The sequence below is a fragment of the Aegilops tauschii genome, chromosome 2 (genome assembly GCF_002575655.3).
Source record: "Aegilops tauschii subsp. strangulata cultivar AL8/78 chromosome 2, Aet v6.0, whole genome shotgun sequence".
Classification (NCBI taxonomy): Eukaryota; Viridiplantae; Streptophyta; class Magnoliopsida; order Poales; family Poaceae; genus Aegilops; species Aegilops tauschii.
Window position 1 is genome coordinate 128,315,685 of NC_053036.3, and position 16,841 is coordinate 128,332,525.

Here is a 16,841-nt window from a genome sequence, read left to right on the forward strand (position 1 = left end):
TTAAACGGGACGTTTCCTTTTATCATAGGCTTCCGACTTTCACCATGCCTCCCAAAGCTCCCAAAGCTCCCATCACATGCAATTGGATGAGGTCCAACGTCACCGACGAGACCTTAGCAGATTTCGTGAAGTCGGGTTACCTGCCCAAGAAGGACGTCATGTCCTACCGTGCCCCCGACCCATCAGAGGAGAGACCACAGCCAAGGGACGGGGAGGTGGTAATTTTTGCGGATCATATGAGCCGGGGCTTCGCACCGCCCGGCTCAAAGTTCTTTAGAGATGTGCTGAATTTCTTTGACCTGCGGCCACAAGACATAGGACCCAATTCGGTGTCGAATATATGCAACTTCCAAGTATTCTGCGAGGTCTACCTTGGAGAAGAGCCCAGCCTGCTACTCTTCAGAGAACTCTTTTATCTGAACCGCCAGAACGAGTGCGCCAACGGGCCGAGCTTAGAACTTGGTGGAATCTCCATTCAGCGACGGAGAGACTGCCTTTTTCCTTACGCCGAGCCGCCAAGCCACCCAAAGGACTGGAACCAGACGTGGTTCTATTGCCAAGACACTTCGCCGGCTGATGAGAGCCCGCTGCCCGGCTTTCGTCCTTCGCGTCTGGAACCAACTCACCCTCTGTCAGACAAGTTATCTCAGGCGGAGCGCCAACCTCTGATCCCTACCATCAATAAGATCAAGGCTCTCCTGGGAAATGGCCTTAATGGCATTGATCTGGTCCGAGTCTGGATCTCCTGGCGGGTGATCCCCTTAAGCCGCCGCCCCGGCTTAATGAGTGAGTACACGGGCCGGAAAGATGACCCCCTGAGACACAGCCACAACGATCTTCCTGAAGACGTTGCTGAGGACATGACCAAGGCTCTCTTGAACGAGAGCTTGGCAGACTGCGGGAGGACCGGCTTAAGCCCCTTCTGCAAGACCAACCCGGCCCCAGCGGTAAGCCGCTGATCTGAACATCTTATTTTCTTCTATAGATAGCTTTCATCTGAACCTTAAGAAATCGACATTGTATTTTTCAGGCTGATGACAAATTCTGGAAGGTCAAATATGACCATGAGGCGGCCAAGAAGGCCAGGAAGGCTAAGAAAGCCGCCAAGAGAGCCGCTCCCCGCAAGAAGGGAAGTAGGCCTACTGCTTCAGAGCTGCTGCAACTAAGCGACAGCTCCGAGTCAGAGGTAACCCCTGAACCTGTAAGCTCTTGTTGTATTTGTTGTTTATTTCTGTCCACCTTATCAATACCGTTCATCAACAGGATGACACCGGAGCGAGTAACCCGGTGGTTGAAGAGGTAATGACACTTTCCTCCGACTCGGAGCCCTTGCCAAGGCTGAAAGTCCGAAGGGTAACCCGGAAAGTAAGATTTTCACATCCTTTAGCTTATCAAGATCCTCAATTTCTTTTGAAGCAACAGATTCATGAGAGCCGGCGGCACACCCGGACCAACAAGGATGCTGACCTCTCCTCCGGCTTACCTGAAGCATCAAGGAAGCGCCGGACTGAGGTTATTTCCAACTTATATCCTTTTCATCCTCTGGCGGGTGTTATACGTCAACCTCTCAATTCTTCTGATTCAAATTATCAGGAAACGTCTCCTTCCTCTGGTGACTCGATGCAGTCAAATCTGCCGGCTTTCAAGACCGTACCCGGGTAATGATGATCATCTCTTGCTGTGCTTTATCTTTACTCATACTTTTGTACTAATCTCTAAGCCAAGCTCAGTAAAAGAGCAAAGAAGAATAAGCCAGCGGAGGAGTCGGTCGTGACGGAACCGGAAGTTTCCACTCAAGAGCTGCCAGCCGCCTCTGCTCCTGAAGCCACCGCTCCCACCGACGAGCCCGCCATGGAGACTTCCACCAACCCGGATATCTCCAGCTCGGCTCAGCCAGCCGATGACCCGGACGTGGTAATCACCTGGACGGAGTTTGTTGAGCCGGGGAGACCCACTGTGCTGGCCAAGCACTCCGCCAAGGAAGAGTTGCTAGAGCGCAGCCGGGCCAATCTGGACCTCACCAATTACACAAACTTGAGCGTCGGACAGATCGTCTCCGGCTATGTGAGTCAGGTGCACAAGAGCCGGGATTTGGAGATCAACATGGTGAATCAGATACAGCAGAAGTCTGAGGTACCACTCTACTGCTTACTGCATAGTTATCTTTACCATACTAGCCCCCAAGTCGACGACTTATGATTGAATATGTTGTAGACTTAAACTTCCGGCTTACTTCCATGAACCGGTAATTTGTAGATAGAAACGTTCGACATGCATTAGCCCCCAAGTGCCAAGTGTCTTTGCTTGGAAAGCGCTTGGGACTTTAAATTTGCATAGTAACTGTTCATATTATAACCCGGAAATTGTGCAGGCTGCTTGCAAGAAGCTTGAGGCTGACATCTCTGATCTGAAGACCCGCCTGAGGATGCAGGAAACTGAGACCCGGAAGGCCAACGCCAAATTTGTGTCCAGTATTGCCGCTCAAGAGAAGCTGAAGAAGAACTTTGAAGCTGAACGGAAAACTTGGGCCGAAGAGAAGGCTGCCCTGGTGAGCCGGGCCGAACAGGCGGAGAAGGCTCTGACGGAGAAAACCGCCGAACTCTCCGGCTTAAAGTGCCACGTGTCACAGATGGTTGCCGCAATCTTCGGTAAGTCATTCCACCGGCTCTCGTCCAGTTTATAATCTTTATGTCTCATAACCCATCATTGTCAGCGGCTTATCTTACTCTGTTAAACAGGTCCCAGAAGCGCCAACCTCAACCAAAGTGTGCTGACCAAGTTGAAGGCCGTGTACACCCTGGTGGAGCAACTCTACACCGGGTCACAGCGTGCCTTGGCCATGGTGGCCCTATCCAATGAGGTGCCGACTCACCTGGCGGAAGTTCTTCGCCGGCTTGCCGTTCTTCCTCAGCGTGTCCAAGAGCTGCGACGGGCCTCTGCAAGAGCCGGAGCCATAGCTGCTCTGAGCCGGGCCAAGGCGTTCCTTCCAGAATTAGACCCGGCGGACATTGCCCTTGGCTATCCCAGCTTGAAGGAAGACGGCACCCCCTTCGACCAAAGGGACTTTGCAGCCTGCGTGAAGATCGTGCGCCCGGTGGCCACCCTGATTGGAAATGACACGGATCTGACCAAGTACCAGCCGGGTTACGATGCAGAGAATCAGAGGATCCCCACTCCGCGTTATGAAGCCATCAGCTTAGTCCCGCCGACTCATAAGCACACCTTTGCCCCGGAGATTGACCCGGCCGGGTTAATTGACGAGGAAGCGCAATTTGAAGCTCTGAGCGGCATTGACTGGAAATTGTCAACTTTCCAGGTCTTGGGAACAACCGGAGGAGCGGAGAGGGATGAGCTGGAAGCTTCAACCCAGCAAGCATCTTAACTCTGTAGGCGGCTTATTCAAACAATGCTTCACCCTTTTGGACTCGATGAATCTTGTAATAGAATAGGCCCATTTTAACTTTGTCGTGCCATCGTGCACGTGCTGAATACTTAATTCCATTGAAGTTGTTTCCTTATATTCCTCCGGGTCATAAATGATCATTCATGTTCCTTAAGCTCAAATAGTTGTCTTTAACTATCCTGCATAGAAAAACAAATCACAAGTCTCTAGGCGGCTTACCGCACTGAGAATCATAGTCTTATACGTATAACCCGGAATATGAATCACAAAAGACTGGTCCTCAATTATGTCCTTGATATAACCGTAACAACACACTTACCGGCCTTCAAGCACACTTCCGGTTTATATAACCCGGGTAATAAGGCTGGTACCTCAATCCCGGTTTACCAGTCTTAACAACGCCAATTGTGTTCGACTAGTACTGTGAATCAAAGTTAAGCCAGCAAAGTGAGACCCGCTGTGCCCACTATTGAAACAATCAGAAGAACTCGTTGTAAATCAGAAAAAACTTGGGGGCTTCCGGTTCGAATACGACCAGAGACCTGTCCCAAAGGGGTTATGCTAAGATTCGAATGCGATCATATATCCCCCAGTGGGTGTGGCGATGCCAATCAAGAGGGTACCGACAGCTATGTTCTCTTTGGTTCGAATACGACCCATGTTTGAACAGGAAGCCCCCAAATGACCTTAAGAGTTGTTTAACAACGCTGGTTCGAATACGATCCACGTCGGTTCCCGAAGGGGGTTGAACTATGATTCAAATATGATCAAAGAAAACTCCCCAATGAGCTCGGCACTTTGCCAATCAAATGGGTATCGACAGCTATGTTCTCTTTGGTTCGAATACGACCTATGTTTGAACAGGAAGCCCCCAAGTGACCTTATCGCGTACGGCTAGATTCGAATACGATCATAAGCCGGATCCTCCTTCAAGTTATCATGTGATCTTGCAATGGAAACAACACGTCCACCTTTGGAGGAGAAAAAAGGACAGAGGTCCTGCTTTATTGCTTATCATAATATATACATGGCTATAGAAATATATACATTATGAGAGCCGGTGGCTCAAGTGTAGTAGGGTCGAAGTTGAGCTATGTTCCACGGCCGACGGGTCTCCTCCTCCGACTTGCGTGAATCTTTGTGCTCCCGAATGTCAATGAGGTAATATGACCCGTTATGTAAGTTCTTGCTGACCACAAAGGGTCCTTCCCAAGGCGGGGATAACTTGTGCCCATCTGTTTGATCTTGGATGAGCCGGAGCACCAGATCACCTTCCTGGAAGACCCGGGACTTAACCCGGCGACTGTGATAACGGCGCGGGTCTTGTTGGTAAATCGCGGATCGAGCCGCTGCCACATCACGCTGCTCGTTCAACAAGTCAAGAGCATCTTGGCGCGCCTGTTCATTATCCGCCTCAACATAAGCCGCCACTCGAGGCGAGTCATGACGGATGTCACTGGCGAGGACTGCTTCCGCTCCATAAACCATGAAGAAAGGCGTGTAACCCGTAGACCTGTTAGGTGTAGTATTGATGCTCCATAACACGGAGGGCAACTCTTCCACCCAACAACCCGGCGTCCGTTGCAAAGGGACCAAAAGCCGGGGCTTGATGCCCTTCAGAATCTCTTGATTAGCTCTCTCAGCTTGACCATTGGATTAAGGATGAGCCAGTGATGAAACATCAAGTCGAATATGCTCTCGTTGACAAAACTCCTCCATGGCGCCTTTGGATAGATTGGTACCATTGTCAGTTATAATGTTGTGCGGAAAGCCAAAGCGAAAGATCACCTTTTTCATAAACTGAACCGCCGTGGCTGCGTCACACTTGCTAACTGGCTCTGCTTCAACCCACTTTGTAAATTTGTCCACTGCCACCAAGAGGTGGGTCTTCTTATCCTTGGACCTTTTAAAAGGCCCAACCATATCAAGCCCCCAGACCGCAAAGGGCCAAGTAATTGGGATCATCCTCAGCTCCTGAGCCGGCACATGAGCCCGTCGCGAGAACCTTTGGCAACCATCACATTTACTGACCAAGTCCTCTGCATCAGCATGAGTCGTCAGCCAATAAAAACCATGACGAAAAGCCTTGGCCACAAGAGACTTTGAGCCGGCATGATGGCCACAATCCCCTTCATGAATCTCACGCAAGATCTCTTGACCTTCCTCAGGGGAGACACAACGCTGGAATGCTCCCGTAACACTATGGTGATGCAACTCACCATTGATAACAACCATTGACTTAGACCGCCGGGTTATTTGTCTAGCCAAAGTTTCATCCTCAGGCAAATCTCCCCGGGTCATGTAAGCCAGATAGGGCACTGTCCAGTCCGGGATGATGTGGAGAGCCGCCACCAACTGTGTTTCCGGGTCAGGGACAACCAAACCTTCCTCTGTAGGCAACTTAACAGAAGGGTTATGCAAGACGTCCAGGAAAGTATTAGGCGGCACTGGTTTTCGCTGAGAGCCCAGCCGGCTTAAAGCATCAGCCGCCTCATTCTTCCTGCAGTCGATGTGCTCTACTTGATAACCCTGAAAGTGTCCAGCAATGGCATCAACCTCATGGCGATAAGCCGCCATGAGAGGGTCCTTGGAATCCCACTTGCCTGATACTTGTTGAGCCACCAAGTCTGAGTCGCCGAAGCACCTTACCCGGCTCAAATTCATCTCCTTAGCCATCCGAAGACCGTGGAGCAAGGCCTCATACTCAGCCGCATTGTTGGTGCAAGGAAACACCAACTGTAGCACATAATGGAACTTGTCACCTTTAGGGGAAGCCAACACGACTCCAGCCCCCGAGCCCTCCAATTGCCTGGACCCATCGAAGTGAATAGTCCAATATGTGTTACCCGGCTTTTGTTCGGGCACTTGTAGCTCTGTCCAATCGTTGATGAAATCCACCAAGGTTTGAGATTTAATAGCGGTGCATGGTACGTATTTCAGACCATGAGGTCCGAGCTCTATAGCCCACTTGGCCACTCTCCCTGTGGCCTCTCTGTTTTGAATGATATCTCCAAGGGGGGCAGAACTGACCACAGTAATGGGGTGACCCTGGAAATAATGCTTAAGCTTCCGGCTTGCCATGAACACACCATAAACAAGCTTCTGCCAATGCGGGTACCGCTGTTTGGACTCGATGAGCACTTCACTGACATAATAAACCGGCCGCTGAACCGGATGCTCCTTACCCTCTTCCTTGCGCTCCACCACCACAGCCACACTAACGGCTCGTGTGTTAGCAGCCACATACATCAATAAAGGCTCCTTGTCAACCGGGGCAGCAAGGACTGGGGGCTCTGCCAGCTGCCTCTTCAAATCCTCAAAAGCAGTATTAGCTGCATCATTCCAGACAAAGTCATCAGTTTTCTTCATCAACTGATATAATGGCATGGCCTTCTCACCCAAACGGCTTATGAACCGGCTTAAAGCAGCGATACGACCCGCCAAGCGCTGGACGTCGTTTATACACGCCGGCTTAGCCAGGGAGGTGATGGCCTTGATCTTCTCCGGGTTAGCCTCAATGCCTTTGTTAGAAACCAAGAAACCCAAGAGCTTGCCTGCAGGAACACCAAAAACACACTTGGCCGGGTTAAGCATCATCTTGTAGACCCGGAGATTATCAAAGGTTTCCCTCAGATCATCTATCAAGGTTTCTTCCTTCTGGATTTAACCACAATATCATCCACATAAGCATGAACATTGCGCCCAATCTGGTTATGAAGACAGTTCTGCACGCAACGCTGATAAGTCGCCTGCGCACTCTTGAGTCCAAAGGGCATAGACACATAGCAGAAGGCTCCAAAGGGAGTGATGAACGCCGTCTTCTCCTAGTCCTTAACTGCCATTTTAATCTGATGATATCCAGAATACGCATCTAAGAAACTTAAGCGCTCACAACCCGCCGTAGCATCAATGATTTGATCAATACGGGGAAGGGCAAAAGGATCAGCCGGACACGCCTTGTTTAAGTCCGTGTAGTCCACACACATCCGCCAGGTGCCGTTCTTCTTGAGCACGAGCACCGGGTTAGCTAACCATTCTGGGTGAAAGACTTCAACAATAAACCCGGCCGCCAAGAGCCGGGCCACCTCTTCACCAATAGCCTTCCGCCTCTCTTCATTAAACCGCCGAAGGAATTGCCTGACCGGCTTAAATTTTGGATCAACATTGAGAGTGTGCTCAGCGAGTTCTCTAGGTACACCTGGCATGTCAGAAGGTTTCCATGCAAAAATGTCCCTATTCTCACGGATGAACTCGATGAGCGCGCTTTCCTATTTTGGATCCAGATTGGCACTGATGCTAAACTGCTGAGATGAATCACCTGGAACGAAATCAACGAGTTTAGTCTCATCAGCCGACTTAAATTTCATTGCTAGCTCATGTTCCGTAGTCGGCTTTTTCAGAGAGGTCATATCTGTTGGGTCAACATTGTCCTTGTAAAATTTTAACTCCTCTGTTGCACAAACAGATTCTGCATAGGCTGCATCGCCTTCCTCACACTCCAAGGCCACCTTTCGGCTGCCATGAACCGTAATGGTCCCATTGAGACCCGGCATCTTGAGCTGTAAATACACGTAACACGGCCGTGCCATGAACTTGGCGTAAGCCGGCCGCCCAAATATGGCATGATACGGGCTTCTTATCTTGACCACCTCAAAGGTCAATTTTTCCACCCTGTAGTTGTGCTCGTCTCCAAAGGCCACTTCCAACTCGATCTTGCCGACTGGATAAGCCGACTTACCAGGTACCACACCATGGAAAATAGTGTTTGACTGGCTGAGGTTCTTATCAATCAACCCCATACGACGGAAAGTCTCATAATAGAGGATGTTGATGCTGCTGCCTCCATCCATGAGCACCTTAGTGAACTTATATCCGCCCACCTGAGGAGCCACCACCAAGGCCAGGTGACCTGGATTATCCACCCGGGGAGGGTGATCCTCCCTACTCCACACTATAGGCTGCTCAGACCATCGTAAATAGCGTGGAACCGCCGGCTCAACAGCATTCACAGCCCTCTTATGAAGCTTCTGATCTCGCTTACATAGACTGGTGGTAAACACATGATACTGTCCACCGCTAAGCTGCTTTGGATTGGTCTGATAACCCCCCTGCTGCTGTTGATGGCCCTGGCCAGACTGCTGATTAAAGCCCCCTTGACCGTTCTGAGGATTAGAATTTGAGCCGCCGCCCGGGCCATGAAAGCCGCCGGCGCCTGAGCCACCGCCCGGGCCATTGTTGCCGTTAAAGGCGTTGGAATTCTTAAAGGCCTTCATGATTGCACAATCCTTCCATAGATGAGTAGCTGGCTTCTCTCTAGAGCCATTCCTTGGACAGGGCTCATTCAACAGCTGCTCCAGCGTCGGGCCTGACCCGCCGGCTCGGGGAGGGGGCCTCCCCTTGGCCACGAACTCTAGGCTGTCGTCGGCCTTACGCTTGCTACCTCCCTGGTTCCCCGGGTTATGCTGAGGACCCTTGCCATTGCCATTCTTCTTTCCCTTCCCTGTCCTTTCATCATCTGAAGCGGGGTCCTTGGTACTATCAGAATCGGCGTACTTGACGAGAGCCGCCATCAGCGTACCCATATCATTGCAGTCGCGCTTAAGCCGCCCGAGTTTCATCTTCAAGGGCAGAAAACGACAATTTTGCTCCAACATTAAGACTGCAGAGCCGGCATCCATCTTATCCGATGAATGTATGATCTCTTTGACCCGGCGAACCTAATGTGTCGTAGACTTACCCTCCTGTTGTTTACAGTTAGTCAAATCCACTATTGACAAAGACTGCCTACAGGTGTCTTTAAAGTTTTGTATGAATCGGGCCTTCAGCTCAGCCCAAGATCCGATGGAATTCGGCGGTAGCCCTTTCAACCAAGTGCGGGCAGTCCCATCTAGCATCATGGTGAAATACTTGGCCATCGCCGCTTCACTGACCTCCAGTAGTTCCATGGCCATCTCGTAACTTTCGATCCAGGCTCTGGGTTGTAAGTCAGCCGTGTAATTAGGCACCTTCCTAGGGCCTTTGAATTCCTTGGGTAGACGTTCATTGCGGAGAGCTGGCACTAAACAAGGGACACCTCCAGTCCTCGTAGGGATACCCACGTCGACGGAAGTCGTCGGATAAGCCGGGGGAGTCTGGTAAGCCGTCAACTGGGGCACCTGCTCCGCCTCTTGCCGCGCTCTGTCTTGGTCTGCTGCGTGAAAGGCTCCGTTATGAGCCGGGCCATGGCCAGGGGGCGGGTCATGGCGTCGGACATTACTTGAGCCGGTCGTTGAGACCATGTGTCTGCTATAACTCGGGCTCCGGCCCAGACGAGGGGTCGAGTGGATCCTGTCCCGGCTGTAAGAGTACGCCTCTTGCTGCGCCAGTGCTGTCTGAAGGAGTTCTCTAACCCGGCGGGTTTCAATAGCCGTCGGAGAGTCGCCGTTAATTGGGAGGGCCGCCAGCCGTGCTGCTGCGGCGACCATATTCTCCAGCGGGTTAGCATAATGACCCGGTGGTATTGGCACATACTGAGGCGGGGGAGGGTTCACCCGGGGAGGCCCCATCACTTGTGGCTGAACAGGGGTCCCAGACCCGGGCACTATGATCCCTGGCGGGTTACTAGACCCTGCACCTGGCGTGTTGAAGAGGTTTCGAGGATCGTAGACCGGAGGGAGTCGAGATTGGGCCTTTTGATGCCTCCTTCTCATGACCTCATTGGACGCGTTCTGATCCATCGTGAGCCGGAAGGACTGCGCCTGAATCAACTGAGTTTGGGCGTCGAGAGCCGCCCTCTCCGCAGCCATCCTGATCCCTTCCGCTGCCAGATCCTCTTTGGCTTTCACCAGATCTAACTTTAACTGCGCCACCTCCGCGTCATGCTGAGCTTGATCCGCCGGGTCAACCGCGGCGGTCAACAGGGCCGTCATCTTGTCCGTGAGATCCATCAGCACCTGAGCCGGCGAGGGCACCGGGTTTCCTGCCCCAGCAGTAGGGTTCTGAACAGGCTGCGCACCGGCCATGAAGATTCCAACCCGGCTCAGCGGCTCAAACGGGTCCGGAATACTGTCACCATCGGAACAACCCATTAGCCTGCCATCTTGAAGTTGATACAACGAGTTTGATTCATCTGTGGATGATTCACCGTCAGAGCCGGCGGCCGTCTCATCACCAGATCCAGATCCATCAGAGAGCCCTCCGTGGATACATCCCACAAAAGCATGCTTCAAGGCAGGCGGGGCCCGGGCGGGTCGTGCGCGCTGAGCGGTCTCGATGAGATCGGCGCACAGATCCGACTCAGGGCCCGACTCACCAATCTTGCTAATGAAATCATGAATTCCGCCGAAGGGGACCCGGTATCCGTACTCAATTGAGCCGGCGTCGGGGCCCCAGTTTGCATCGTCGATGTAGAGCTTGCCGCGACGACTCTTGGTCATCCGGCCCACAGCGTATCCCTTGAGCCCTTCGAAGCTGCCCTTTAAGAACTCAAATCCACCGTGCGCTGGCCCCACGGTGGGCGCCAGCTGTCGTGGAATTGTCACGGCAGATGTCCTCAAGCTAGGACTTAGTCGTGGAGCCATCGCCGCTAGGAAGCTTGAAGGGGTTAAACGGGACAAGGAACACGAAGGTTTATACTGGTTCGGCCCCTTACGGTGAAGGTAAAAGCCTACGTCCAGTTGAGGTGGTATTGATTAGGGTTTCGATGACCAGGGAGCTTAACTGCTATGCCCGGCTCTCGACGAGATCTTTCTTACCCCTAAGCCACTGCCGGGTCGTCCCCTTATATAGAGAGGCTGACCCCAGCAGCTCTGAGAGTCCCGGCCGGCTTATAAGAGTGCCCGGCTCGGACTCTCAACTATTCTTGCCTTACATTACAAGTTCTACCATAATGACGGTTGTAACTACGGGCCTCAAGCCATCTCCGGCTCTTAAGCCCATCTTTGGCCCACCGTCTTCAAGCTTGGCGCCGGGCTTCAGGTGATGATCCTTATGTGTAACCCGGCCCCGCCGGGCGGGTGACTCTAAGGGTTATATCCTCAACACATAGGAACATGTATAAGTCATGAAGAAAGCAATAGCAACATACTAAACGAAAGGGTGCTAAGCTAACGGAATGGGTCAAGTCAATCACATCATTCTCCTAATGAGGTGATCCCGTTAATCAAATGACAACTCATGTCTATGGCTAGGAAACATAACCATCTTTGATTAACGAGCTAGTCAAGTAGAGGCATACTAGTGACACTCTGTTTGTCTATGTATTCACACATGTATTATGTTTCTGGTTAATACAATTCTAGCATGAATAATAAACATTTATCATGATATAAGGAAATATATAATACTTTATTATTGCCTCTAGAGCATATTTCCTTCAGTCTCCCACTTGCACTAGAGTCAATAATCTAGATTACACAGTAATGATTCTCACACCCATGGAGTCTTGGTGCTGATCATGTTTTGCTCGTGGAAGAGGCTTAGTCAACGGGTCTGCAACATTCAGATCCGTATGTATCTTGCAAATTTCTATGTCTCCCACCTGGACTAAATCCCGGATGGAATTGAAGTGTCTTTTGATGTGCTTGGTTCTCTTGTGAAATCTGGATTCCTTTGCTAAGGCAATTGCACCAGTATTGTCACAAAAGATTTTCATTGGTCCCGATGCACTAGGTATGACACCTAGATCGGATATGAACTCCTTCATCCAGACTCCTTCATTTGCTGCTTCCGAAGCAGCTATGTACTCTGCTTCTGTAACGCCCATGATGCGGCTATATCTCCCACGTGTCGAGGCACGACTTAGAGGCATAACCGCATTGTGATTTTGTCGCAAGAAGGGTCATCTTCACACAATCCCATGTAATGAACAAGAATGGGATAAAGAGTTGGCTTACAATCGCCACTTCACACAATACATAATTAAATCATACATCATTCAAGATACACACATAGGTCCGACTACGGAACCAAAAGAAAAGAAGACAACCCAATTGCCAGATCCCCGATCGTCCCAACTGGGCACCACTACTGATCAATATGAAAAGAAACAACACAACGAACAAGATCTTCATCGAGCTCCCACTTGAGCTCAGTTGCATCACCTGCACTGGTATCATCGGCACCTGCAACTGTTTGGAAGTATCTGTGAGTCACGAGGACTCAGCAATCTCACACCCGCAAGATCAAGACTATTTAAGCTCATAGGAAAGGATGGTGTAATGAGGTGGAGCTGCAGCAGGCACTAAGCATATATAGTGGCTAACATACGCAAATGAGAGCGAGAAGAGAAGCAACAGAACGGTCGTGAACTAGCAATGATCAAGAAGTGATCCTGAACTCCTACTTACGTCAAACATAACCCAGAATCATGTTCACTTCCCGGACTCCGCCGAGAAGAGACCATCACGGCTACACACGCGGTTGATGTATTTTAATTAAGTCAAGTGTCAAGTTCTCTACAACCGGATATTAACAAATTCCCATCTGCCACATAACCGCGGGCACGGCTTCCAAAAGATAATACCCTGCAGGGGTGTCCCAACTTAGCCCATTATAAGCTCTCACGGTCAACGAAGGATAAACCTTCTCCCAGGAAGACCCGATCAGTCTCGGAATCCCGGTTTACAAGACATTTCGACAATGGTAAAACAAGACCAGCAAGACCACCCGCTGTGCCGACAAATCCCGATAGGAGCTGCACATATCTCGTTCTCAAGGCACACCGGATGAGCCAGACGTCGGGTTGGCATAGACCCTGGTTGCCCAGGGGGCGCCGGACATCGCTCGGTTTGGACCAGCACTCGAAGGAGAACTGGCCCGGGGGTTAAAATAAAGATGACCCTTGAGTCTGCAGAACCCAAGGGAAAAAGGCTTAGGTAGGCAAATGGTAAAACCAAGGTTGGGCCTTGCTGGAGGAGTTTTATTCAAAGCGAACTGTCAAGGGGGTCCCATAAATCACCCGACCGTGTAAGGAACGCAAAATCAAGGAACATAACACCGGTATGACGGAAACTAGGGCGGCAAGAGTGGAACAAAACACCAGGCATAAGGCCGAGCCTTCCACCCTTTACCAAGTATATAGATGCATTAATTAAAATAAGATATATTGTGATATCCCAACATAAACATAATCCAACATGGAGCAATCTTCATCTTCTCCTGCAACTAGCAACGCTATAAGAGGGGCTGAGCAAAAGCGGTAACATAGCCAAACAATGGTTTGCTAGGAAGGGTGACAACGGTTAGAGGTTCATGGCAATTTGGGAGGCTTGATAAGCAAGTGGTAGGTAGCGCGACATAGCAATAGAGCGAACAACTAGCAAGCAAAGATAGAAGTGATTTCGAGGGTATGGTCATCTTGCCTGAGATCCCGCAAGGAAGAAGAATGAGTCCATGAAGAAGACAAACGGGTGTAGTCGAACGAATCCTCACAACTCCGGAACGAAACCGAAGCTAACGAGAGAAGCAACCCGGAAAGAAATAAACAACATAGTGAACAACCACCACATACACATGGCATGATGCACAATCTAATATGATGCATGTCCGGTTTAAATGAGGTATGGCATGGGAAAATGCAACAAACCCCACTACAAATTAAGTGGAGCTCAATATGCAACGAGTTGCATATTGACGAAACACCACATTCAATTATTTAGTTTTATCATGTTTATGTACCCAACAATATTAAATGTTGATTAACATGGCAAGAGGTGAGACATAAGTAAACTACACATATTAGGCAATTTAAATGAGGCCGGAATGACAAACTACAATTCCGGAAAATCCCCATATGCATATTTTGAATTTGCTACTGTTCTGCCATAAACACAATTTTAATGTTGTTAAACAGCAAAATAAAGTGCACCATGTTAATCTATGCATTTTTCTACCCCATTTACATATAAAGTTTATTTAAATCCGAGCTACGGTTATTTAGTTATGAATTAAAGCATTTAGCATGTTATTTGAGCAAATTTAATCAAACAGCATTTTAAACAATTTTAACATGGGTGAAAGTGGCATATTATGAAACTAGATTAAAAACTAAGCATTTCACATATATGAAGTTTTTACATATGATGCATAGTTCGTGAGATATTACATGCATGATGTGGAGGGTTTTTCTGTAAAAACAACAAAACCCGGGATAATAACTAAATTCGCTGGGACAGGAAAAAAACATATCGGGCCGAATCTAGCTGAACTGGGCCAGCTACTGTGAGCGCTGCACACGGGTGGGCTTCGGTGGGTGTCTCACCACGGGCCAGATCTGGCTTGCTGGTGGAGAGGGGGCGGCTGGGCCGGATGAGGCTGGGGCGGCGCTGGGCCTTGGTCAACGCTCTCGAGAACGAGCGCAGCTGCTCGGTGTTCAGGCGCGCGGGACGAGCAGAACTCCTGCTTGAAGAAGAGGAAGCAGAAGCCGGCGCGACGACAAGCAGGGGACGCAGCGGCGGCCTGGAGGCGGGGACGAGGCTGGGAACACAGGGCCTCGCCGAATCTTGCGGAGACGGCGACGAACTGAGCAGGGCGGCGGAGGAGCTGCAAGGACATGGCCGGGGAACAAATTCAGAGAAGTCGCGGTGAGGGAGGAAGGAGATACGAGAAGGAAAGGGACGGGCAGAGGGAGGCGGACCAGGATCCGGGCGCGGGGTTTCCGTTCCCGGCGCCGGAATGGAGGGGGCGCACCAGCGAGGAGAGGAGCGCTCGGGCGCTGCTGCTTCTTGGGGTTGGAGCGCTGGGCACACGGGACAGGCGCGGGGAGGACGGAGCTCCGCTGGGACGAGGGAGGAGGCGCACGGCTGCTGGTGGCGTTGGTGCTCCTGCGGCGTTCATGGCGACGGGCAGAGGACTTGAGGCCGCGGCGGGGTCGAGCTGCTTGACGGCGGGGCCATGGCGGAGCTCCTCTCCTCCGGATCAAATAGGAAGGGGAAAGCAGCAGGGCGATGGCGTCTGACGAGGCCGGTCGAAGACGGCGGCCTCAGGCAAGGGAGCTCGGCCTCCTGGATCAAGAGGGGGCGCGGGAACTCGGGCGCCGTGGTGCTCTGCTCCCCGGCGAGCTCAGGCGAGGCAAAGGGGATCCACGGGCGTGTGGAGCTGCTACTACGGGTGCGAGGAAAAAACAGAGGAGGCCGAGGGCGCTCCTGCGGGGATGGGGCTGCTCTGGTTGGGGTGGAACTTGGGCGACGACGAGGGAATTGGTCCGGTTGGAAATTCGAGGGAGGATTTTGGATCGGGGAAGAACCCGAGGCGGGAGGAGACAACAGGAGTGGCGGCGCGAGGAGGATGGGACATCTCCCTGGATTTTAGGGTTTGGCTGGTTATATAGCAGGTAAATTAGTTTAGGGGCTATTCGGGCCCTCCGATTAAAATTGAGCGGTCGAGAAAAATAGGCTAGGAAGTCCAAATAAGAAAACGGAGATGTTTTGTAGATGTTAGGGGATGATCCGGACCCAACGGTAACGATAGTCCGGTTCGGGTTCGGGACAATTTTCGGACGTGCGCGAGAAGGGGCTTTATGCATTGAGCAGAGAGGCTCAGACGGTCGGACAACAAAGAACGGTTGGACTGAGAAAGGTCAACGGAGACAAGGGGGGGAACGCGGCAACTACGAACGAATGCAAATTTTAAAACATGACGGCAACGAAGTGCCGATGCAATGCAAATGATGCGATGATGAATGCAACACACAAATAAAACACCGCTGACTCGCAAAACAAGGAAGGCAATCGGAGCGTCGGTCTCGGGGCGTTACAGCTTCACACGTAGATCCCGCCACGACAATTTGCTTAGAACTGCACCAACTGACAGCTCCACCGTTGAATGTAAATACGTATCCGGTTTGTGATTTAGAATCGTCCGGATCAGTGTCAAAGCTTGCATCAACGTAACCATTTACGATGAGCTCTTTGTCACCTCCATGAATGAGAAACATATCCTTAGTTCTTTTCAGGTATTTCAGGATGTTCTTGACCGCTGTCCAGTGATCCACTCCTGGATTACTTTGGTACCTCCCTGCTAGACTTATAGCAAGGCACACATCAGGTCTGGTACACAGCATTGCATACATGATAGAGCCTATGGCTGAAGCATAGGGAACATCTTTCATCTTCTCTCTATCTTCTGCAGTGGTCGGGCACTGAGTCTTACTCAATCTCACACCTTGTAGTACAGGCAAGAACCCTTTCTTTGCTTGATCCATTTTGAACTTTTTCAAAACTTTGTCAAGGTATGTGCTTTGTGAAAGTCCAATTAAGCGTCTTGATCTATCTCTATAGATCTTAATGCCTAATATATATGCAGCTTCACGGAGGTCTTTCATTGAAAAACTCTTATTCAAGTATCTCTTTATGCTATCCAGAAATTCTATATCATTTCCAATCAGTAATATGTCATCCACATATAATATAGAAATGCTACTGAGCTCCCACTCACTTTCTTGTAAATACAGGCTTCTCCA

General features: G+C 50.6%; 1 long non-coding RNA gene across 1 annotated transcript; it reads right to left on the reverse strand.

The window, feature by feature from the left end:
* Positions 1–12,226: 12,226 nt before the first annotated feature.
* LOC141041572 (uncharacterized) lies at positions 12,227–15,674 on the reverse strand. The gene is made up of 4 exons (XR_012202064.1): positions 15,018–15,674; positions 14,643–14,923; positions 13,744–13,834; positions 12,227–12,510 (listed from the first exon to the last, which is right to left on the reverse strand). It is a non-coding gene; the product is annotated as an uncharacterized lncRNA (long non-coding RNA).
* Between the last annotated feature and the right edge of the window lie 1,167 nt (positions 15,675–16,841).